Raw genomic sequence first — 24,038 nt, forward strand, 5'->3', positions numbered from 1 at the left:
TAAGAAAGCATAAAAGCAGCAGTGATGTACCTGGTATTGTACTATCTAGCTGATTGTGTTAGTTGGTTGCTTAGGCTAACTTTGTTGGACTTCTACAAAGAAATTGGACTTAGGAACATGCTCTAGGAATGGAACCTGTTCATAAGTAGGTCACTCACTGTACTATTTATTTTGAAAATCTGGTCTTTTTGACTTTAAATGGCTTTTACTGGAGCATCTCTTAGAAAAGATGGACAACTGGTATTTGTTTTTTATTTGTTTGTTGTTTTTTTAAGCAGAATTTCTCATGAATTTGAATTAACCAACTGACAACCATCTGGGGGAGGCGAGCAGAGACCAGGCTTCCCGCTCGTTGACTCAACACATGACATTAACCCTATCGTGATAGCTGGAGCTTCCAAGCCCTATTGACAGCAAACACCCAGATGCACTTTATACGTCTTTCTGTCTCCATACAGATCCACAGGCTGAGGATTGAGATACAAAGGGGAAACCAGAATTGAAAGAGACACGTATACCCCAGTGTTCATTGCAGCCCTGTTCATAATAGCCAGGATATGGAAGCAATCTAGATGTCAATGAGTAGACAAATGGATAGGAAAGCTGTGGTACATATACATAATGGAATATTACTCAGCCATTAAAAAGAATACATTTACCTCAAGATTGCTTTGGCTATTCGAGGTTTCTTAGATTTCCATACAAATTGTGAGATGATTTGTTTTAGTTCTGTGAACAATACCATTGGTAGCTTGATAGGGATTGCATTGAATCTATAGATTGCTTTGGGTAATATACTCATTTTCACTATATTAATTCTTCCAATCCATGACCACGGTATATTTCTCCACCTGTTTGTGTCCTCTTTGATTTCTTTCATCAGTGTTTTATAGTTTTCTATATATAAGTCTTTTGTTTCTTTAGGTAGATATATTCCTAAGTATTTTATTCTTTTTGTTGCAATGGTGAATGGTATTGTTTCCTTAATTTCTCTTTCTGTTTTCTCATTATTGGAGTATAGGAATGCAAAGGATTTCTGTGTGTTAATTTTATATCCTTCAACTTAACTATATTCATTGATTAACTCTAGTAATTTTCTAGTAGAGTCTTTAGGGTTTTCTATGTAGAGGATCATGTCATCTGCAAACAGTGAGAGTTTTACTTCTTCTTTTCCTATCTGTATTCCTTTTATTTCTTTTTCTGCTCTGATTGCTGTGGCCAAAACTTCCAAAACTATGTTGAATAGTAGTGGTGAAAGTGGGCATCCTTGCCTTGTTCCTGGCTTTCGGGGAAATGCTTTCAGTTTTTCACCATTGAGGATAATGATTGCTTAATGGAACTGGAGGAATCAACCTGCCTGACTTCAGGCTGTACTACAAAGCCACAGTCATCACGACAGTATGGTACTGGCACAAAGATAGAAATATAGATCAATGGAACAAAATAGAAAGCCCAGAGATAAACCCACGCACATATGGACACCTTATCTTCGACAAAGGAGGCAAGAATATACAATGGAGAAAAGACAATCTCTTTAACAAGTGGTGCTGGGAAAACTGGTCAACCACTTGTAAAAGAATGAAACTAGAACACTTCCTAACACCGTACACAAAAATAAACTCAAAAAAGATTAAAGATCTAAATGTAAGACCAGAAACTATAAAACTCCGAGAGGAAAACATAGGCAAAACACTCTCCGACATAAATCACAGCAGGATCCTCCATGACCCACCTCCCAGAATATTGGAAATAAAAGCAAAAATAAACAAATGGGTCCTAATTAAAATGAAAAGCTTTTGCACAACAAAGGAAACTATAAGCAAGGTGAAAAGACAGCCTTCAGAATGGGAGAAAATAATAGCAAACGAAGCAACAGACAAACAATTAATCTCCAAAATATACAAGCAACTTCTGCAGCTGAATTCCAGAAAAATAAACGACCCAATCAAAAAATGGGCCAAAGAACTAAACAGACATTTCTCCAAAGAAGACATACAGATGGCTAACAAACACATGAAAAGATGCTCAACATTACTCTCTATTAGAGAAATGCAAATCAAGACCACAATGAGGTATCATTTCACACCAGTCAGAATGGCTGCTATCCAAAAGTCTACAAGCAATAAATGCTGGAGAGGGTGTGGAGAAAAGGGAACACTCTTGCACTGTTGGTGGGAATGCAAACTAGTACAGCCACTATGGAGAACAGTGTGGAGATTCCTTAAAAAACTGGGAATAGAACTGCCATATGACCCAGCAATCCCACTGCTGGGCATATACACCGAGGAAACCAGAATTGAAAGAGACGCGTGTACCCCAATGGTCATCGCAGCACTGTTTACAATAGCCAGGACATGGAAGCGACCTCGATGTCCATCAGCAGACGAATGGATAAGGAAGCTGTGGTACATATACACAATGGAATATTGCTCGGCCATTTAAAAAAATACATTTGAATCAGTTCTACTGAGATGGATGAAACTGGAGCCCATTATACAGAGTGAAGTAAGCCAGAAAAAAAACAACAATACAGTATACTAATGCATATATATGGAATTTGAGAGATGGTAACGATAACCCTATATGCAAGACAGAATAAGAGACACAGATGCATAGAACAATTTTATGGACTCTGAGGGAGAAGGTGAGGGTGGGACGTTCTGGGAGAATAGCATTGAAACGTGTATATTATCATATGTGAAACAGAACACCATTCCATGTTCGATGTATGAGACAAGGGCTCAGGGCCGGGGCAATGGATGACCCAGAGGGATGGGATGGGGAGGGAGGTGGGTGGGGGGTCCAGGAAGGGGAACACATGTAAACCCATGGCTGATTCATTTCAATGTATGGCAAAAACTATTACAATATTTTAAAGTAATTAGCCCCCAACTAAAATAAATAAATTTATTAAAAAACAACAACAACAACAAAAAAACATTTAAATCAGGTCTAATGAAGTGGATGAAACTGGAGCCTATTATACAGAGTAAAGTAAGCCAGAAATAAAAACACAAATACAGCATACTAATGCATATATATATATGATTCAGAAAGATGGTAATGATAACCCTAAATGCGAGGCAGACAGGGAAAGAGACACAAAGTTATAGAACAGTATTTTAGACTCTTTGGGAGAGGGAAAGTGTGGGATGATTTGGGAGAATGGAATTGAAACATGTATATCATCGCATGCAAAATGAATCACCAGTCCATTTTTGATGCATGAGACAGGGTGCTCTGGGCTGGTGCACTGGGATGACCCAGAGGGATGGGATGGGAAGTGAGGTGTGGGGTGGTTTCAGGATGAGGAACACATGTACACCCGTGGCAGATTCATCTCTATGTATGTCAAAACCACTACAATATTGGAAAGTTATTAGCCTCCAAATAAAATAAATAAATTTATATTTAAAAAAATTAAAAAATATAATAATGGAGAATTTGAATGAGGAATAAATATATAACTGCATTGGGTGGGTATCCAGTGGCTGCACCAAAAGGAGCTCTTGGACATGAAGTACAACTTGGGTAAGTGCTGCTGACCTGGCCTCCACTGACAAAGGTTTGGATAGGAACTTCTTGGCATGTCTAGAGTTAGGCCCAAATGTGCACTCAGTCAAAAGTAGTCCAGGCCGCCTTACCAATCTTAGGGAGAACACGGCATCTTAGGGAGTCTAACCTGGAGAAACCAGGTATGAAGCAGGAGCTAGCAGAAACCCGTTTTCCTCTCTTCCAAATACCAACATCAGCAACAAATTCATGACAACAACTGTGGTAGCTTCTCCTGCTTGTGAGCTCTGACCTGTTGTAAAACTGAGAGAAATCTCAGTAGCCTGAGCAGTTTGATCATTGTCCTGTCAGCCCAATGATCAGTCCTGATGCCCTGTCTGGAAGATTAGATCTGCTGCCACTAAACACATCAGAAAAGAAATATATCCAAGTTGTAGCCCCAGCTCTGCTCATCTTAGCTGTGTGCCTCAGTTTCCTCATCTGTGAAATGGGTATTGTAGGAGTATACACCTCCTTAAGGTTGGAGAAAGGATTAAAAGAGTTCACATTTATAAAGTGTTTACAACAGTGCCTACAGATCATAGGTACTCTGTATTTGATAGAGAAAAAAGCTTATACAAATGATAAATTTCAAAGTGAATTGAGTGGACATTTTTCAGAGGTTTTATGTGAGTACTTCCTACAGAATCACCGCAGGGCCCCATTTTCAGTATCCTCAGGACCTGACGTTCATGATCATGCTTACATTCGTGGTCAGCGTGGTGGATGTCCATTTTACAGATGAAGACATTGGAGCTCAGGGAAGCTGGGTGATTCTCTGCACGGGCTCATATGACCAGGGCATCCCCGACCCAAGGTTTCACACCTGTTAGGATTCACCTTCTGACCTGGTGTGAATGAACCCATGGATTGGGATGGGCGATGAAGTCAGTATCCTCTCCCCTCCCCTCCTCTGGCAGAGTTGAAAAAGGCAGAGATGCGGCAGAGCCTAGAACAGGAGCAGGACCAGCTCATTGCTGAGGTGAAGAAGCAACTGGAGCTGGAGAAGCAGCAGGCAGTGGCCGAGACCAGGAGGAAGCTGTGTTGTACCAACTGCAAGAAGGAGGATGTTTTCTACTGCTGTGGAATACCAGCTACTCTGACTACCCCTGCCAGAAGGCCCACTGGCCCGAGCACATGAAGTCTTGCACCCAGTCAGGTGGGACTAAGAGTGTCCCCTGGACCCGACTGTGGTGGGCGGGTCCTTGGCTCCTCCTGGATCACAGGGCGCTTGCCACGCTCACTCACCACAAATGACTCCTACATACACGAGAGTAGCAGGCAGACACATAGCCAAGTCTCCAGGCACCATTGTCTCCACCCTCCAGTTTACTTGGATGCATTCACTTGTGTGAATGGAGCTTGTAATGACAGCCCAGATGACTTTAGCTTCATGTGGTTTGCTGTGGTTCCCTGCTTGGGGCAATATTTGTCTCTGCCCCAAGCAATGTGGTCATCCCTGGTAGCTAAGGTGGTAAAGAAACTGCCTGCAATGCAGGAGACCTGGATTTGATCCCTGGGTCGAGAACATCCCTTGAAGAACGAAATGGGAACACACTCCAGTATTCTTGCCCGGAGAAGGCCACAGACAGAGGAGTCTGGCAGGCTTCATTTCATGGGGTTGCAAAGCGTCGGAAATGTGAGTGACTAAGCAGACACACACACACACACACACAAATCAAACACATCTTCTACCCCATTCTGCAATGCACAATGTACAATATACTAGACAGCCCCCACCATGGAGCCCATCTTGGACTCAAGGCTATAACAATCACTAGTGCTTATGTGAAGGACAAAGTGCTGCTTTGGAACTAATCTGCCTTTTAAATCTCTTTCCAAAACACAGCAAGCAGATCCCAGGCCAAGAAACTCTAGCTGGAGACACCACCTAGTAAGACTTGATTAATAATATGTGTTAGTAATATTTTATACTTAGTGCTCATTTATGGCCAATACTAGATTTCTGTGTTTAGAAGAAGTCTCCACTTCAAAGAATATATTTAAACACAAATAACATAAATAATGTGACAAGGAAATGTGTCAGTGGATTGCTAAATTTTTCAAGGGTGGTAGATAAATGACCCAAGTTTGAGAAGCTTAGGCAGGGGTTTGTAAGCTTTTTTTAAGAAGGTCTAGAGAATAAACGTTTTAGGATTTGTGGTCCATGTGGTCTGTGAAAACCTTTCAACTATGCTGTAACAGGGTGATAGCAAGTGCATGGGGGTGCACAATCGTCTAAAAAAGGAAATTATGAAATTGGAACAGTCGTACTATTTGCTTCACGAACATGCTTATATCTCCAGAATGATTTAATAAAACTGATGGTGACTGCAGCCATGACATTAAAAGACACTTACTCTTTGGAAGGAAGGTTATGGTCAACCTAGATAGCATATTTAAAAGCAGAGACATTACTTTGCCAACAAAAGTCCGTCTAATCAAGGCTATGGTTTTTGCAGTGGTCATGTATGGATGTGAGAGTTGGACGGTGAAGAAAGCTGAGTGCCACAGAATTGATGCTTTTGAACTGTGGTGTTGGAGAAGACTCTTGAGAGTCCCTTGGACTGCAAGAAGATCCAATCAATCCATCCTAAAAGAAATGAATCCTGGGTGTTCATTGGAAGGTCTGATGTTGTAGCTGAAACTCCAGTACTTTGGCCACCTCATGCGAAGGGTTGACTCATTGGAAAAGACCCTAATGCTGGGTAGGATTGGGGGTGGGAGGAGAAGGGGACGACAGAGGATGAGATGGTTGTATGGCATCACCTACTCGATAAACATGGGTTTGGGTGGACTCCGGGAGTTGGTGATGGACAGGGAGGCCTGGCGTGCTGCAATTCATGGGGTCGCAGAGAGTCAGACACGAATGAGCTACTTTCAGTTCAGTCAATCTGTCATGTCCCACTCTTTGCCACCCCTAGAATGGCACCACAGCAGGCCTCCCTGTCGTTCAGCAACTCCCAGAGTTTACCCAAACTCGGCTGGATGGTGGTGATGCCATCCTCATCTCCTGTTGTCCCCTTCTCCTCCTGCTCCCAGTTATTCCCGCGTTAGGGTCTTTTCTGGTGAGTCAACCGTTAGTCTCAGGTGGCCAAAGAATTGGAGTTTCAGCTACAACATCAATAATTTCATTGAACACCCAGGGCTGATTTTTAGGATGGACTGGTTGGATCTCCTTGCAGTCCAAGGGACTCTCAAGAGTCTTCCCCAGCACTACAGTTCTAAAGCATCAATTCTTCGGGGCTCAGGTTTCTTCACAGTCCAACTCTCCCATTCATTCATGACTACTGGAAAAACCATAGCCTTGACTAGATGGACTTTGGTTGGCAAAGTAATGTCTCTGCTTTTTAATATGCTATCTAGGTTGGTCCTAAATTTCCTTCCAAGGAATAAGTGTCTTTTAATTTCATGGCTGCAATCACCATCTTCAGTAATTTTGGAGCTCCACACACAAAAAAAAGTCTGACACTGTTTCCCCATCCATTTCCTATGAAGTGATGGGACCAGTTGCCGTGATCTTAATTTTCTGAACGTTGAGCTTTCAGTCAACCATTTCACTCTTCTCTCTCACTCTTAAAAATGAACATATCTTCAAACACAGTCTGGAATTCCTGTGTCTGGGAAGGCTTCGATCTAGCTATTCAGGGACCACAGTGTAACCTGGGTGGAGCTGGTTGGCATGTCTTAACACATGGTGGTTTGCACAGAGCAGGGTTCCCCGCAGTTCTGGGAACTACTATGCTCGGCGTATATGTGACTTCTGTCCCCCTCTGCACTCAACTACCACCCCTCAGCAGGAAGTAGACCCCGATGTGAACACGGAAACACTAAATAAGTTATCCCAGGGCGCTTCCTCTGAAACTCAGGCAGCCCCCCTGTAAACCAGCGCCTTGAAAGCGAAGGGGACACCAGCTGAGAAATGCAAGGAAAGTGGCTCGGTGAGTATCCATCGCACACACCTAGGGCCAAACAGAACCTCAGAGCAGCCCCCTCCCAATACCATGGTGATTCCCGTGATGTGGGAAGTTGTCTGTCTTCAGGCTGCATGTAGAGGACAAGTGTTGTCTAGTAGAACCTCCTGTGATGATGGGAATGTTCTACATCCCCTCTGCCCATTGTGAAAACTTGCGACCAGCCTCATATGGCACTTGAACAATGAACACTTGAACTGGGGCTAGTGTGACCAAAACCTGGATTTCAGGTTAATTTAATGATAATGAATGTAGATACAATAGCCATGGGTGGCTGGTGATTGCCATATTGGACACAGACATCAAATTTCTGATTTTCCCAGGGGGTGCCATATTGATTGCATGCAGATGTTATTTTAGAGGACACATTGGTCATTTTTTACATTTGTAGTCATTATGATTTTAATTCGTGTGTATCAGGGAAAAACATCAATTCATCCCAGAAGTCAAACCTCTTTGACTTTATTGATATCATTGCCTAGGAAGAGGTTATTGTGGAATAAAAGTGAATTGATATAATATGATTTAGTATATAGGTAGCCTTCTCTATCCATGGATTTCTCATGTGTACATGCAAACAACCAAAATTCCATCTCTGTTTGGTTGAATACATGAATGTGGAACTGTTGGATACAAAGGCACAGTTGTATTCATCCTTCTAGGCCATTTTATATAAGGAACTTGCACGTCCTTGGATTTTAGTATCCTTGGGGGGTCCTGGAACCATTCCACCTTGGGTACTGGGGGATGGCTGTATATCCTTTGGGGATAGGATAGAAATCCAGAGAGTAGAATAGGTCAGAGAGGGGGGAGTTGACAAACAGTGTTCTTGAAGCTGAGGCTCTAGCATTGAGTAAGGGGCCTCCCTAGTTCTGTGTCCAGGGAGATGGAGCAGAAAAGGGCACAGGGCTTAGACCACACTGACTGGCCTGGCCTTCCCTCCCTGAGCATGCCAGGCAGAGGGTGTTAAGGTGTTGTCGGGGCCATGATGAGCACCCCTATGGATCCCCGGGCTTCCCTGGGGTGGGGTGCTGGGGAGGCCCTGTTTAAAACAGGGCCTTGGCTCCATCTGTCTTTTTCTGTGTTTCTAGATCCTTGACATCTCTGGGTCCAAGGAAATACCCTCTCCTTTCTCTTATGCTCCAAGCTAGACTCTGGTACATGGCCCCGTGATGGTTGTATGTACTCTCATGTTCCGCAGGGGCAGGGGAGCCATCTCCTACAGGGGAGTCTGAAGGGTTCAGGGAAGTGGTTTTGCAAACTGTGGTTCCTTAGGGATCTTTGAGGGAACCCTGGGCTGGTCAGTAGAGGTGAAGGATGGCTTAGCAAGCAGCTTTGAGGCATTTCTCCAAGTTGAGAATTTACCTTATTTGTGTTAGTTTTTTTTTTTTTTTTTGCTGTGTTTTGTTTTGTTTTTTTCAGTTCTGAATCAAAGACAGAGAGAGTTTCTATTGCTGAACTGAGGTGGGGCAGAAGATACATTTGGTTTGGACAGTTCTTCTGCCCTCAGAAATGACCATAGTAAATTAAACTGTGTGAACTTGTCCCTGAGGTCCCAGCATCCACATTCCGTGGAGGCCTTCAGAGGAGAAAAGCATTTCTACGGAAGTGATTTTTCTGTAGAAATATTTCTTATCGAGGAATAACCTGGCAGGCTGTTTTGGGTAGATTATCTGGCACTAACTTTTCTAGTTCTCTTCTGTGGAGTTTGAGCTGTGTTCTTTAGGCTTTCCCCTGCAACCTCTCAAGTAAGTTTTAGGGCATTCTAAAATGGTTCATCCTCAGTGAGAACAGTTCTGCTTCTTTCAGGGTCCTTCAGTTCCAGGGTCTTTCCTCTCCCAGATTATTGTCTTCAGCTAAAAACCAAACTTTTGTTTGTTAGTTAGTTTCTGCATATTGAGTACTTAGAGCAAGAAATGATGTATCTTGTTAGAGTGGCTGGAGGTTTCCCAGTGGCACTGGAAGCGGGGTTTAGATCCAGGAGACATGATGAGAGAGTGGCATGAGCTGATTTTAGGGGGAATATGAAGATGAATAGGCATGGAAGTATGACTGAACCGCCTGTCAATTCCCTTCTCACTCTCACTCGGGTCTTGTGACTGCATCTGGAGGACACGTTGAGTTTGGAGCTGAGGTGTCTTCCTCATCCCTTCTTCTAGCTTCTCTTTTTAACAATGGCAGAGGAGACTTGAGACTTCAACAGCAGCACAGCACCCACCTCGAGTTTTCTGCTACAGTTGGGTTTTCATTATGTTGATTTGTAGAGTTGCCGTCTGTGTAGGGCAGGTATTCTGATTTCCTGCTTTTGGTGTTGATAGAAGAGTTTTTGTTTGACTTAAGTGGAAAGTGAGTTTAGAAACATTAGCTGAGCCATAAGTAGGGGGACTTTGGATGTGTCAAAGCCGTGGAGGTGGTTGGTCGGTGGAAGGGTTCAAGTTGGGAAAACACTGCTGCAGGCAGGGAGCCCTGTTGGGGATTTGGAGCAGCACAGTGGTGTCATCCACATGGGAAGAGGAGGATTGGTGATGCTGTGGGGTACAGAATCTGGTGTGACAAGGAGGCTTGCATGTACAAACGTGGTTGGGAGATACAGCATCTGGCAGTTGTGAGGTGAATGAGGTGTTTCCTGGCCTAGGGGTTGGTGGACCACCAGTTTTTGTCAGAACTGCTGTTGTCAGATGAAAGCAGCCAGAGATGGCACATAAAGAGACGTTCCTGTGCTGCAGTGAACTTGCACTTGGGAAAGCAGGCATTGGGCTGGATTTTGCCTGTGGACCATCATTGGTTGACCACCCGACCTGAAGCACCCTAGTGTGTGAGGGGATGAAAAGGGAGGGTGGAGAGAAGAGGTAAGGGTCTAGAGATGCTGGTGAGTTGGTGCAGAGGCTGGAGTAGGAGAAGAACATCTCAGGGAGCCTGATGACTAGAGGGGACATAGGGAAGGAGCCTCAATTGTCAGCATTTATTAGGGAGTGTTTCAGGATTATTCTAGAGTGTGAGCTGAGCTGGAGGTTCCTGGATGCCTGATCAGGACTGTGAGCTCACGCCTGTTCATTTCCCCCTGTTTGCACTCCACAGCCTTCTGGCTGAAGGCTTGTGTCAAAGCAGACAGACCAGCTCATTTTCTCATTCCTCATATGCCTGACGACTTCTGTATGTGCTCACTGCTTGCTGACAGTGTAGGTGGAAGCTGGAGGAAAGCTGAGCGTTACAAACATGGAGGTTCCTGTGCTCTTTATCAACCTCTGGAACCAGGCTGGTTAAGATGAGGGTCTAGTTGAGAGAAAGAAAGGTTAAACAGGAGTTAGGAACTTCCTTTGGGTGTCCATATCACTCTCCTGTTCACTTGTCTCTTCATCTTAAGATTTTAAAGTGATGCATGCATATCGAGTTGACCCTTGAACAACGTGGGTTTGGATTATGCAGTCCAAATCTGAGCGGAATTACGTTCCTGTAATGAATGAATTTCTACACAATCTGTAGCTGGTTGAATCTGTGGATGTGGATATGGAGGGCTGGCCATGAGATTAAGTTTCCATGCAATCTGGTGTCCATGGTGGGTCGTGGGATGTATCCCCTGTACCATCCCTGATACGACGGGATGTGTGTAGTCAGAGAAAGTAAAATCACACAGGGAAAAACAATTCCTTGCCCCAGTCTTCATGGCTATTTTTTGCATCCTGTACTTATTTATAGATAACTTATTTCCTCATTGCTGTTTCTTCACTTTATCTAGACGTTGTGTGTTGACTTGTGACTTTTGAAGATGAGAATTGGGGTCACTTATCACCTCTCTTCTCCCCTCTCTCCAAGATGGACCACTTGTATTTGTTTTTTTTGTTTTTTTATTTGTTTGTTTGTTTGTTTAAGCAGAACTTCTCAGGAATTTGAATTAACCCACTGACAACCATCTGGGGGAGGCCAGCAGAGACCAGGCTTCCCACTCTTTGATTCAGCAGATGACATTAACCGTATCGTGATTCTGGAGCTTCCAAGCCCTATTGACAGCAAACACCCAGATGCACTTTATAGGTCTTTCTGTCTCCATACAGATCTGCAGGCTGAGGATTGAGATACAAAGGGGAAGCCAGAATTGAAAGAGACACGTATACCCCAGTGTTCATTGCAGCCCTGTTCATAATAGCCAGGATAGGGAAGCAACCTAGATGTCAATGAGCAGACGAATGGATAGGAAAGCCGTGGTACAAATACACAATGGAATATTACTCAGCCATTAAAAAGATTACATTTAAATCAGATCTAATGAGGTGGATGAAACTGGAGCCTATTATACAGAGTAAAGTAAGCCAGGAATAAAAACACAAATACAGCATACTAATGCATATGTATGATTCAGAAAGATGGTAATTATAACCCTAAATGCGAGACAGACAGGGAAAGAGACACAAAGGTATAGAACAGGATTTTAGACTATTTGGGAGAGGACAAGTATGGGATGATTAGGGAGAATGGAATTGAAACATGTATATTATTGCATGCAAAATTAATCGCCAGTCCATTTTTCATGCATGAGACAGGGTGCTCGGGGCTGGTGCACTGGGATGACCCAGAGGGATGGGATGGGAAGTGAGGTGTGGGGAGGGTTCAGGATGGGGAACACATGTACACCCGTGGCAGGTTCATGTCTATGTATGGCAAAACCACTAAAATATTGCAAAGTAATTAGCCTCCAAATAAAATAAATAAATTTATATTTAAAAAATTAAAAAAACAATAATAATGGAGAATTTGAACAAGGAATAAATATATAACTGTATGGGGGGGGAACCTCCAGTGGCTGCACCAACAGGAGCTCTCGGGCATGAAATACAACTTGGGTAAGTGCTGCTGACCTGGCCTCCACTGACAAAGGTTCTGGATAGGAACTTCTTGGCATGTCTAGAGTTAGGCCCAAATGTGCACTGAGTCAAAAGTAGGCCAGGCCGCCTTACCACTCTTAGGGAGAACACAGCATCCTAGGGAGTCTAACCTGGAGAAACCAGGTATGAAGCAGGAGCTGGCAGAAACCCGTTTTCCTCTCTTCCAAATACCAACATCAGCAACAAATTCATCACAACAGCTGTGGTAGCTTCTCCTGCTTGTGAGCTCTGACCTGTTGTAAAATTGCGAGAAGTCTCAGTAGCCTGAGCAGTTGGATAATTGTCCTGTCAGCCCAGTGATCAGTCCTGATGCCCTGTCTGGAAGATTAGATCTGCTGCCACTAAACACATCAAAAAGGAAATATACCCAAGTTGTAGCCGCAGCTCTGCTCATCTTAGCTGTGTGCCTCAGTTTCCTCATCTGTGAAATGGGTATTATAGGAGTATACACCTCCTTAAGGTTGGAGTACGGATTAAAAGAGTTCATATTTATAAAGTCTTTACAACAGTGCCTACAGATCATAGGTACTCTGTATTTGATAGAGAAACAAGCTTATACAAATGATAAATTTCAAAGTGAATTGAGTGGACATTTTTCAGAGGTTTTATGTGAGTACTTCCTGCAGAATCACCGCAGGGCCCCATTTTCAGTATCCTCAGGACCTGACGTTCATGATCATGCTGACATTCATGGTCAGCATGGTGGATGCCCGTTCTACAGATAAAGACGTTGGATCTCAGGGAAGCTGGGTGAGTCTCTGAACGGGCTCATATGACCAGGACATCCCCGACCCAAGGATTCACACCTGATAGGATTCACCTTCGGACCTGGTGTGAATGAGCCCATGGCTTGGGATGGACGATGAAGTCGGTATCCTCTCCCCTCCCCTCCTCTGGCAGAGCTGACCAAGGCAGAGATGCGGCAGAGCCTAGAAATGGAGCACGACCAGCTCATTGCTGAGGTGAAGAAGCAACTGGAGCTGGAGGAGCAGCAGGCAGTGGCCGAGACCAAGAGGAAGCTGTGGTGTACCAACTGCAAGAAGGAGGCCGTTTTCTACTGCTTCGGAATACCAGCTACTCTGACTACCCCTGCCAGAAGGCCCACTGGCCTGAGCACATGAAGTCTTGCACCCGGTCAGGTGGGACTTAGGAGTGTCCCCTGGCCCTGACTGTGGTGGACGGGCCCTTGGCTCCTCCTGGATCACAGGGCACTTGCCACGCTCACTCACCACAAGTGACTCCTACATACACGAGAGTAGCAGGCAGACACATAGCCAAGTCTTCAGGCACCATTGTCTCCACCCTCCAGTTTACTTGGATGCATTCACTTGTGTGAATGGAGCTTGTAATGACAGCCCAGATGACTTTAGCTTCATGTGGTTTGCTGTGGTTCTCTGCTGGGGCAATATTTGTCTCTGCCCAAAGCAATGTGGGCATCCCTGGTAGCTAAGATGGTAAAGAAACTGCCTGCCATGCAGGAGACCTGGGTTCATTTCCTGGGTCGTGAAGATCCCTTGAAGAAGGAAATGGCAACACACTCCAGTATTGTTGCCTGGAGAAGGCCACAGACAGAGGAGCCTGGCAGGCTACATTTCATGGGGTTGCAAAGCGCCGGACATGACTGAGTGACTAAGCAGACACACACACACACACACACACACACACACACACACACACATCAAATGCATCTTCTACCCCTTTCTACAATGCACAAGCAGCATTATATAAGCCAGCCCCCACCATGGAGCCCATCTTGGACTCAAGGCTATAACAATCATTAGTTCTTACATGAAGGACAAAGTGCTGCTTTGGAACTAATCTGTCTTTTAAATCTCTTTCCAAAGCACGGCAAGCAGATCCTAGGCCAGGAAACTCTAGCTGGAGACATCACCTAGTAAGACTTGATTAATAATATGTATTAGTAATATTTTATACTTAGTGCTCATTTATAGCCAATACTAGATTTCTGTATTTAGAAGTAGAAGTCTCCACTTCAAAGAATATATTTAAGTACAGATAACATAAATAATGTAACAAGGAAATGTGTCAGTGGATTGCTAAATTTTTCAAGGGTTGTAGATAAATGACCCAAGTTTCAGAAGCTCTAGGCAGGGGTTCATAAGCTTTTTTTAAGAAGGTCTAGAGAATAAACATTTTATGATTTGTGGTCCATGTGGTCTGTGAAAACCTCTCAACTATGCTGTAACAGAGTGATAGCAAGTGCATGGGGATGTACACTCGTCTAAAATAGGAAATTATGAAACTGGAAGAGTCGTACTGTTTGCTTCACGAACATGCTTATATCTCCAGAATGATTTAATCAAACTTAAATCAGTTCAGGTCAGTTCAGTCACTCTGTCATGTCCGACTCTTTGCGACCCCTAGAACCACAACACACCAGGCCTCCCTGTCGTTCAGCAACTCCCAGAGTTTACCCAAACTCTGCTGGATGGCGGTGATGACATCCAGCCACCTCATCTCCTGTTGTCCCCTTGTGCTCCTGCTCCCAATTATTCCAGCATTAGGGTCTTTTCTGGTGAGTCAATCGTTCATATCAGGTGGCCAAAGAATTGGAGTTTCAGCTACAACATCAGTACTTTCAGTGAACACCCAAGGCTGATCTTTAGGATGGACTGGTTGGATCTCCTTGCAGTCCAAGGGACTCTCAAGAGTCTTCTCCAACACCACAGTTCTAAAGCATCAATTCTTCGGGGCTCAGGTTTCTTCACAGTCCAACTCTCCCATTCATTCATGACTACTGGAAAAACCATAGCCTTGACTAGATGGACTTTGGTTGGCAAAGTAATGTCTCTGTTTTTTAATATGCTCTCTAGGTTCGTCATAAGTTTCCTTCCAAGGAATAAGGGTCTTTTAATTTCATGGCTGCAATCACCATCTTCAGTGATTTTGTAGCCCCACAAAAAAAAAGTCTGACACTGTTTCCCCATCCATTTCCTATGAAGTGATGGGACCAGTTGCCGTGATCTTAGTTTTCTGAATGTTGAGCTTTCAGCCAACCTTTTCACTCTTCTCTCTCACTCTTAAAAATGAACATATTTTCACACACAGTCTGGAATTCCTGTGTCTGGGAAGGCTTCGATCCAGCTATTCAGGGCCCACACTGTAACCTGGGTGGAGCTGGTTGGTATGTCTTAACACATGGTGGTTTGCACAGAGCAGGGTTCCCCGCAGTCCTGGGAACTACTATGCTCGGCGTATATGTGACTTCTGTCCCCTTCTGCACTCAACTACCACCCCTCAGCAGGAAGTAGACCCCGAGGTGAACACGGAAACATTGATAAGTTATCCCAGGGCACCTCCTCCGAAACTCAGGCAGCCCCCCTGGAAACCAGTGCCTTGAACGCGATGAGGACACTAGCTGAGAAATGCAAGGACAGTGGCTCGGTGAGTATCCATCGCACACACCTAGGGCCAAGCAGAATCTCAGAGGAGCCCACTCCCAATGCCACGGTGATTCCCGTGATGTGGGAAGTTGTCTGTCTTCAGGCTGCATGTAGAGGTGACAGAGTCTCTGCAGGGCTTCTTCTCCCCAGGTGTGTGTTGAGGGCAAGTGTTGTCTAGTAGAACCTTCTGTGATGATGGGAATGTTCTACATCCCCTCTGCCCATTGTGAGAACCTCCGACCAGCCTCATGTGGCACTTGAACTATGAGCACTTGAACTGGGGATAGTGTGACCAAAACTTGGATTTCAGGTTAATTTAATTAAATCAATTTAATGATAATTAATGTAGATGCAATAGCCATGGGTGGCTGGTGACTGTCATATTGGACACAGACGTCAAATTTCTTATTTTCCCAGGGGGTGCCATATGGATTGCATGCAGACTTATTTTAGAGGACACACTGGTCATTTTTTACATTTGTAGTCATTATGATTTTAATTCATGTGCATCAGGGAAAAACATCAATTCATCCCAGAAGTCAAACCTCTTTGACTTCATTGATATCATTGACTAGGAAGAGGTTATTGTGGAATAAAAGTGAATTGATATAATATGATTTAATATATAGGCAGCCTTCTCTATCCATGGATTTCTCACGTGTACATGCAACCAACCAAAATTCCATCTCTGTTTGGTTGAATACGTGAATGTGAAACCGTTGGATACAAAGGCATAGTTGTATTCATCCTTCTAGGGCATTTTATATAAGGAACTTGCACGTCCTTGGATTTTAGTATCCTTGGGAGGTCCTGGAACCATTCCACCTTGGGTCCTAGGGGATGGCTGTACATCCTTTGGGGATAGGGTAGAAATCCAGAGAGTGGAATAGGTCAGAGAGGGGGGAGTTGACAAGCAGTGTTCTTGAACCTGAGGCTCTAGCATTGAGTAAGGGACCTCCCTAGTTCTGTGTCCAGGGAGATGGAGCAGAAAAGGGCACAGAGCTTAGGCCACACTGACTGGTCTGGCCTTCCCTCCCTGAGCATGCCAGGCAGAGGGCGTGAAGGTGTTGTCGGGGCCGTGATGAGCACCCACATGGATCCCCAGGCTTCCCTGGGGTGGGGTAGGGGGGAGGCCCTGTTTAACACAGTGCCTTGGCTCCATCTGTCTCTTTCTGTGTTTCTAGATCCTTGACCTCTCTGGGTCCAGGGAAATACCCTCTCCTTTCTCTTATGCTCCAAGATAGACTCTGGTAAATGGCCCCCTGATGGTTGTATGTACTCTCATGTTCCACAGGGGCAGAGGGGAGCCATCTCCTCCAGGGGAGCCTGAAGGGTTCAGGGACGTGGTTTGCAAACTGTGGTTCCTTAGTGATCTTTGAGGGAACCCTGGGCTGGTCAGTAGAGGTGAGGGATAGCTGAGCAAGCAGCTTTGAGGCATTTCTCCAAGTCGAGAATTTACCTTATTTGTGTGAGTTTTGTGGGTTTTTTTGTTTGTTTTTTGTTTTTTGCTGTGTTGTGTTTGTTTTTTTCAGTTCTGAATCAAAGACAGAGAGAGTTTCTATTGTTGAACTGGGGAGGGGTAGAAAATACACTTGGTTTGTACAGTTCTTCTGCCCTCAGAAATGACCATAGTAAATTAAACTGTGTGAACCCGTCCCTGAGGTACCAGCACCCACAGTCCGTGGAGGCCTTCAGAGGAGAAAAGCATTTCTACAGAAGTGATCTTTCTGTAGAAATTTTTCCTCTCAAGGAATAAGCTGGCAGGCTGTTTTGGGGAGTTTATCTGGCACTAACTTTTCTAGTTCTCTTCTGTGGAATTTGAGCTGTGTTCTTTAGGCTTTCCTCTGCACCCTCTCAAATAAGTTTTAGGGCCTTCTAAAATGGTTCATTCTCAGTGAGAACAGTTCTGCTTCTTTCAGGGTCCTTCAGCTCCAGGGTCTTTCTCTCTCCCAGATTATTCTCTTCAGCTGAAAACCAAATTTTCTTTGTTAGTTAGTTTCTGCATATTGAGTACTTAGAGTAAGAAATGATGTATCTTGTTAGGGTGGCTGGAGGTTTCCCAGTGGCACTGGAAGCGGGGTTTAGGTCCAGCAGAAAAGATGGGAGAGTGGCACGAGCTGATTATAGGGGGAATACGAACATGTATAGGCATGGAAGTATGGCTGAACCGCCTGTCAATCCCCTTCTCACTCTCACTAGGGTCTTGTGACTGCATCTGGAGGACACGTTGAGTTTGGAGCTGAGTGTCTTCCTCATCCCTTCTTCTAGCTTCTCTTTTTAACAATGGCAGAGCAGACTTCAGACTTCAACAGCAGTGCAGCACCCACCTCGAGTTTTCTGCTACAGTTGGGTGTTCATTATGTTGATTTGTGGAGTTGCCGTCTGTGTAGCGCAGGTATTCTGATTTCCTGCTTTTGGTGTTGATAGAGTTTCTGTTTGACTTAAGTGGAATGTGAGTTTAGGAACACCAGCTGAGCCATAAGTAGGGGGACATGAGAAGTGTCAAAGCCATGGAGGTGGTTGGCCGGGGGAAGGGTTCAAGTTGGGAAAACACTGCTGCAGGCAGGGAGCCCTGCTGGGGATTTGGAGCAGCCAAGTGGTGTCATCCACATGGGAAGATGAGGATTGGTGATGCTGTGGGGTATGGAATCTGGTGTGACAAGGAGGCTTGCATGTACAAACGTGGTTGGGAGATACAGCATCTCCCAGTTGTGAGGTGGATGAGGTGTTTCTTGGCCCAGGGGTTGTTGGACCACCAGTCTTTATCAGAACTGCCATTGTCAGATGAAAGCAGCCAGAGATGGCACATAAAGAGATGTTCCTGTGCTGCAGTGAACTTGCCCTTGGGAAAGCAGGCATTGGGCTGGATTTGGCCTGTGGACCATCATTAGTTGACCCCCCGACCTGAAGCACCCTAGTGTGTGAGAGGATACAAAGGGAGGATGGAGAGAGGAAGTAAGAGTCTAGAGATGCTGGTGAGTTGGTGCAGAGGCTGGAGTGGGGAGAAGAACATCTCAGGGAGCCTGATGACTATGGGGGAGGGAGGGAAGGAACCCAAATTGTCAGCATTCACGAGGGAGTGTTTAAGGATTATTCTAGAGTGTGAGCTGAGCTGGAGGTTCCTGGAGGACTCATCAGGACTGTGAGCTCATGCCTGTTCATTTCCCCCTGTTTGCACTCCACAGCCATCTGGCTGAAGGCTTATGTCAAAGTAGACAGACCAGCTCATTTTGTCATTCCTCATATGCCTCCGGACTTCTGTTTGTGCTCACTGCTTGCTGACAGTGGAGGTGGAAGCGGGAGGAAAGCTGAACTTTACAAACATGGAGGTTCCAGTGCTCTTTATCAGCTTCTGGAAACAGGCTGGTTAAGATGAGCGTCTAGTTGAGAGAAAGAAAGGTTAAATAGGAGATAGGAACTTCCTTGGGGTGTCCATATGCCTTTCCTGTTCACTTGTCTCTTCAGCTTAAGAGTTTAAAGTGATGCATGCATATCGAGTTGACCCTTGAACAACATGGGTTTGGACTGTGCAGGTCCAAGTCTGAGTGGATTTATTTTCCTGTAATGAATACATTGTTACACAATCTGTAGCTGGTTGAATCTGTGGATGTGGATATGGAGGGCTGACCGTGAGACTAAGTTTCCATGGAATCTGGTGTCCATGGTGGCTCGTGGAATGAATCCCCTGTGGCATCCCTAATACAACGGGATATGTGTAGTCAGAGAAAATAAAATCATACAGGGAAAAACAATTCCTCGTCCCAGTCTTCATGGCTATTTTTTGCACCCTGTACTTATTTATAGATAACTTGTTTCCTCATATTTCTGTTTCTTGACTTTATCTAGACATTGCGTGTTGACTTCTCACTTTAGAAGATGAGAATCGGGGTCACTTACCACCTCTCTTCTCCCCTCTTTCCCAGACCACTCTGTCACTGTTTGACGTGCTCTATGGGCTTCCTTGCTCCAATACAACACTTATTCCTTAGTTCATGTTCTCCAGCTGGAGGAAACTGTCTCTGGACCCCTCTCTTGGTGCACATTTCCTCCCTCACCTCTCCTCCATTGTCATTTTCAGACTTTTCCATCTTCCTGCTCTGATTTCCCATCACCAAGGTGGAGAGAACTTGTGCATTCTATTCTATAACTGTAGTTGGTCCGTCTCAGTTCTGGCTGTTGGCTGAGTCATAAATGTGGCCAGATGACCATCTGTGTGTACATCATTATGGTCGTTCTGTTTGTCTCAGAGTCAACTAGTGCGCTGTGATTACATTTCCATCTTTGTACAGCCTTACGTTTCCCTGCGTGTTTCTTCTCCCCGCTCACTGCTCTCATATCTTCAACCATTTCCCTGCCAAATTCTTTGCCATAACAGTTGTTTTCTTGAGACACTTTTCATGTCACACATTTTGGGCTCTTCCATTTCAAATAAGTATGTGTCTGTGTCCTACCGTCATGGCTGAGGTGTGGTCCACTGAAATCTCACCTGTGGCTCCTTCCTCAACTCTTCTCACTCCATGCACCTCCATAATACTCTTTCCTGATCTGTCATTAGCCTTGGCAGTCGATTCAAGATTATATTTACCCTAAATAATCTAGGTTCCTTTGATGGAGCCTTGCCACCTAAGTGTGGTGGAGCCAGCGCCTCCAGTTTCCCTGGATGAACTAAGCTCTTGGCAGAGTGGTTCTGAAGGAAATTTGCTTTCAAACTTCTGGGAATGTATGGCTTTTACATCATGGTATGCCTTATTTCCACCTGTAATCTCGTGCAGCGTCCAGAGATCTTAGTTCATGGTTTAATATACATTTGTAAAAGCCTTAGTCTTCTATGAATGCCTCAAGTTGGAAAATGGCAACACTGACCCAGCAGTTCTCCAGTGCTAAGATCAGTAGCCTGTTGGACAGCAGGATGGAGAGCTGGTGGGGTTGTATGGACTCGAGCTCTCTTCCATACTCTAGCCCTCAGCCAGTCTCTGAGGTTGCCTTGCTGTCTCTTCAGTTAGCAACAGGTGTGACAAATCACCTGCCTCTGCCCCCAAACATCACAGAGCGCCAGCCTCACCCAAACTACCCAGCACAGAAGTGGAAGTATGAACCAACTTCATGGCAGCCAACGGGGATCTTTTCCCAGCAGGCAGTGTGCTCGTCTCTTGAGTGAATGTGTGTGTGTGTGTTTTCTTTGTGAGCATGCCTTTTCCTGAGTGATGGGTCTTGGCTTTGCCTGGTTTCTTCCTCGCTGTGCTCCTGATGGCCATTGGAAGCAGCAGTAGGAAATGAGAGAGCGAGGATGGATGGTCTGGCCTCTGTCTCTCTCTCTCTCTCTCTCTCTCTCTCTCTCTCTCCTGTTTTTATTTTATTTTATTTATTTATTGACCATGCTAAGCAGCTCATGAGATCTTAGTTCCCCATGTAGGCATTGAACCTGCACCCTTGACAGTGAAAGCACCAGGTCCTAACCACTGAACTGCCAGGGAATTTCAGATCTGGCTTCTTGAAGGGGCTTCATCCTTGCTCTTTTCATGATGAGTCCTGGATTAACACCCATTTCCTCCGCAGTGACTGGCTGAATCAGCCAGCGTGCCCTGTCCTGTCCACGGGAGAGGTTAGGCTCTGCACTTACTCAGGTGGCCTGGCTCCGGGATGTGGCTTCTGTGCTAAGTAAGCTAAGCCCTGCTGCCTAGCTGGTCTCGGCCTTCAGCAGAGCTGGGGAGATTCGATGTGACTTGAGTATATTGTTGTCAGTTTCTGCGTCGTGATGACCAGCTCCATCACCGACCTTCCAGAGGACTAACAATGTAGGTGTCACAAGTAGAGAAGAATGTTTAAGAAGGGGTGGATTTGGATTCAAGAACCCTAAGAGAGCTCCACCCTGGACCCCAGCTCTGTCCACCACAGTAGCACTCCCTTTGGGCCATAGATGCAAGTGATGAGGGTGTGTTCTCTCCTGAGTGAATATGTGATTTGGGAGATCCTTATCACTGTCTTTGCTGCTTCCCTTTCAGAACCAGAGCTCAGAACCAAACACAACCTGCCTATCACTAGGCAATAATAAGAGTACTTTCTCTTCTAGGTGATGATCTGGTCCCTTGTTCCCCGACTCTGATTCTGTCTCTAAGTTTGACAGTCGACTTCTTGTGTTCAAATATTATCATCCCACCTCAAGAAGTTAAAAAAAAGAAAAAAAAGTTGTGTCCCAATCTGTCTGAACTTGGTAAATGATCTAACATATGATGAGATCTTAGTGATGTGCTGGCAGGTCTCTCAGAGTCGGCCATCCCGCTGAGCCTGCAGGCTGGGTGTCTCCCCACTGGACAGACACCTCATTTGGCTCTTCCTTCAGTGTCCTCACATCTTACTCATCCACGATGTAGCTCCTTATGGTGCACATGTCCTTGAAACTCCCTTAGCCCTTACTGTGGGTCTTTCATCCTTCTGTTGACCCATTAGCTTGTCCATCCTGGGAGCCAGGTGGGGTTAACCATTAAGCCCAGGTGGGCTTAATCATTCTGGTCCTCACTTCTTTTCCTTTGGCTGGTTGAGGTATAATTCTGCTTTCAAGTTGCCTATACAGTGATGAAACAAACTCCATTAACAGAATTAAGTAGATTGAACACCAAATCTCAGTGCCTTTCTTGGTGCCCAAGGTTAAATATAACAAGAGCCTGGGGTTCTTTGTGTCTACACATGCAGTAAGAGTGCCTGGTCCCAATTACTGCATAAGAAACCTTTCTCCATTTATGGCCCAGGATGTGATCTATCCTGGAGAAAGTTCCATGTGCACTTGAGAAAAAGGTAAAATTGATTGTTTTGGGGTGGAAACTCCTGTAAATATCAATTAAATCTAATTTGTCTATTGTATCATTTAAAGTTTGTGTTTCCTTGTTAATTTTCTGTTTAGTTGATCTATCCATATGCGTGAGTGGAGTATTAAAGTCTCCCACTATTATTGTGTTATTGTTAATTTCCCCTTTCATACTTGTTAGTATTTGCCTTATATATTGTGGTGCTCCTATGTTGGGTGCATATATATTTATGATTGTTACGTCTTCTTCTTGAATTGATCCTTTGATCTTTATGTAGTGTCCTTCTTTGTCCCTTTTCACATCCTTTATTTTAAAGTCTATTTTATCTGAAATGAGTATTGCGACTCCTGCTTTCTTTTGGTCTCCGTTTGCATGGAATATGTTTTTCCATCCTTTCACTTTCAGCCTGTGTGTGTCTCTAGTTTTGAGGTGGGTCTCTTGTAGACAGCATATATAGGGGTCTTGTTTTTGTATCCATTTTTTATGGACTCTGAGGGAGAGGGTGAGGGTGGGACGTTCTGGGAAAATAGCATTGAAACATGTATATTATCATATGTGAAACAGAACACCATTCCATGTTCGATGCATGAGACAAGGGCTCAGGGCCGGGGCAATGGGATGATCCAGAAGGATGGGATGGGGAGGGAGGTGGGTGGGGGGTCCAGGAGGGGGAACACATGTAAACCCATGGCTGATTCATGTCAATGTATGGCAAAAACTATTGCAATGTTGTGAAGTGATTGGCCCCCAACTAAAATAAATACATTTATAAAAAAAAAAAAAAAGAAACCTTTCTCGATACGTTAGTATGTTTCCCCACTCATCTTTATTTTCTCCGAGCACGAAGCCCTTCTGTTTTTCCAACCAGCTCTTGTTAAATCCTTAAAGACCCAAAAATTCAGGTCAGTAAATGATGGCAGTATTTTCCCCCTGTGTGTTGGAGAGTTGGGAGGGGAAGGTGGCTTCCTGGGGAAGCAGGTGCAGATCAAGTAGAAGGGGATGGGAAGGAATGCTAAATCTCCTTTTCCCCTTGGCTTTCCCCCTCCCAGACCATTCCCAGAGCAGTAAATCCACTTGCTGGAGCGGCAGTGAGCAGAAGCAAGGCTCCACCCACTCTGAGCAGAACACTGGTACCAGTTCAAAGAGCCTCATCCTGAAAGAGTCCCACCTGGACACGTTCTGTACCTAGGGACATGCCAGGACACAAGCCACCCACTCCATGGAGGGAAACAACTCAGGCACCTGGGAAATCTGAAACGGCAAAGAAACATGAGATGGAGGACTGCCACCCTCTGACTTGGCCTCTGCAACTGGCATGGAGGGCAGAGCACATTATTTCATGTCTTGCATTATCCTTGACTGAGGACTCTTCCACCCACATGAAACCTTTGCTTTAGATGTAAATAATACACAATTTGTGACTGT

The 24,038-nt window shown here is 44.8% G+C and overlaps 1 pseudogene; it reads left to right on the forward strand.

Moving 5' to 3' along the window:
• Nucleotides 1-1,785: 1,785 nt before the first annotated feature.
• On the forward strand, nt 1,786-23,802 carry LOC145537727 (MYND-type zinc finger-containing chromatin reader ZMYND8-like; annotated as a pseudogene).
• The last annotated feature ends 236 nt before the right edge of the window (nt 23,803-24,038 follow it).

The sequence above is a fragment of the Giraffa tippelskirchi genome, chromosome Y, assembly GCF_054371585.1.
Source record: "Giraffa tippelskirchi isolate mGirTip1 chromosome Y, T2T-mGirTip1v1.2.pri, whole genome shotgun sequence".
Classification (NCBI taxonomy): domain Eukaryota; kingdom Metazoa; phylum Chordata; class Mammalia; order Artiodactyla; family Giraffidae; genus Giraffa; species Giraffa tippelskirchi.